We start from the raw sequence: 1,858 nt of genomic DNA, 5'->3' as shown, positions 1-1,858 counted from the left end.
CATGTGGTGCTGGGGGATTGAACCGCGGTCCATGTGCTTTGCTAAGCTTGTTCTAAGTAGGTGCTTTAGACCACTGAGCCATCTCACCAGCCCTGATTGATACTGTTTTATAGAAATTTTCAATGACCTTTTAAATTGGTTCCCTAATATATTTTACATAGTCCTGCATAACTACCATTTTGAGAGCTCTTTATTCTTTATCCAGGACTATACAGCAACTTCTTTTGCCTTCTGGATTATGGTCTTTGTTATTTTTTATGTACTATATCTGGAGTTATTAGAATATTTTGATTTTGCATAACTGGAAAATATTTTACTGTTTTCAAAGGTATGTTTGCTAAGCATAAAATTATGTAAGGATAGATTTTTTTTCTTTCAGTCCTTTGCATTAATTAGTCTAGTTTCTTACACACTTGCTCTTTTTTTTTTCCTAATGTGAAATAAGATGTTATTTAATTTTGTTCTTCCATGGCTAATTTTTTTATGTATATGCTTTAATGATTTCTTTCTTTACAATTAGTTTTGGACAATTTCATTTTTGTGTATCTTGATATGATTTTATTCAAATTTGTTTTTGAAAATGTTCATTTTTCTTGGAGATGTGGTGCTAATAATTTCAACTCAGAAATCTTAAATCTTTACATGTTTATTGCCTTCCCTGTTCTACTCTGAGAATTCTAATTATATGAATATAAGTTTCTTGATTTTGGCACTGAGTGAACTATTATGTGGCTGATCTGTAAATTCTTTCTTCTTCATTTTCATTTTGGACAATTTTTATTGTTATATTCATTTAAGTTTGTGACTAATTTATTTACCATGGGCAATCTAATATTCATCTCATGCTGTGTGTTCATTTCAGAAATATTTCTCTAAAATTCACTCTGTCTACATCTTATATCTTTCACATTTCAATATTTGTCAACAATTTTAATATGCTGTATAATTATTGATTTTCAATAAAGTTCATGAAAAAATTTTTAAAAATTAATTTTTTTTAAATCTTTAATAAAAGAAAAAAAGTCAATACTCGGAGGGAGTAAAGCATATAGACCATAATAGATAAATGAAAGCTGTAACACGCAGAGTAACTCCCCCCTCAAAAAATTATTTATGCTCTAAAATATTATAAATAAATAAAACGTAAAGAAACTATCCCTTTTGCACGGTAGCCGCTGCGGAGTGCGGCGGGTCCACGTGCGCAGCCACTGGCGCTGTTCGTGGCCCAGTGGCACCCATGCCCGGGTCTGGCCGAGTTCGCACTGCAGTGGACGCCGGCACCGTGGACTCAGCCCTGCGCAAGGCCGCGGAGCGCCGGCTCAATGAAGCACACAGGTCTCTGAATTTTGTGTCAACCCTGCTCCAGAGTACTATGTAGAACAAGTGGATGTACCTGTAAGACAGGCAGGTGTTATCCATCTGAAAAACGTGATAATACAGTATTGGCCAGGTCGGGGAAACACCCCCAGGGGATATACCTCCTAACACCGAACCAGAGGGAGAGGGACGCTATACTCGAGCAGATACTGTAGAAGCCATTCTCCACGCTCCTGGCTTACCAGGGTAAGCTGACTAAGTGTATTCATCGTAGCATCAAACAGCACTGTCCCAGCCACTGGGCTGCCACCGCGGACAAGACTGGCTTTCATCTCCAGTCTGATAACAGCGCTTGTTGGCTGGGAATTCTCCTTTGTCTTCACCAGCTTGTGAAAAAGTATGAGTATAAGCAACCACAGGAGCGAGTCCTTCTGCCAGCGCTAAAGGATCGTTTTATCCAGCTTCTTTCGGATCAGCCAGATCAGTCTGTTCTCATCCAGAAACAGATATTCAAGATCTTCTATGCTCTTGTTCAGTATAC

At 37.8% G+C, this 1,858-nt stretch overlaps 1 pseudogene; it reads left to right on the top strand.

Annotated features, from left to right (window-relative positions):
• Positions 1-1,237: 1,237 nt before the first annotated feature.
• Positions 1,238-1,858, top strand: part of LOC101572232 — a 3,337-nt pseudogene continuing 2,716 nt past the window's right edge.

Source organism: Octodon degus, unplaced genomic scaffold (assembly GCF_000260255.1).
Source record: "Octodon degus isolate 3935 unplaced genomic scaffold, OctDeg1.0 scaffold00213, whole genome shotgun sequence".
Taxonomy (NCBI): Eukaryota; Metazoa; Chordata; class Mammalia; order Rodentia; family Octodontidae; genus Octodon; species Octodon degus.
This window is presented reverse-complemented; position numbering and strand designations above follow the sequence as displayed.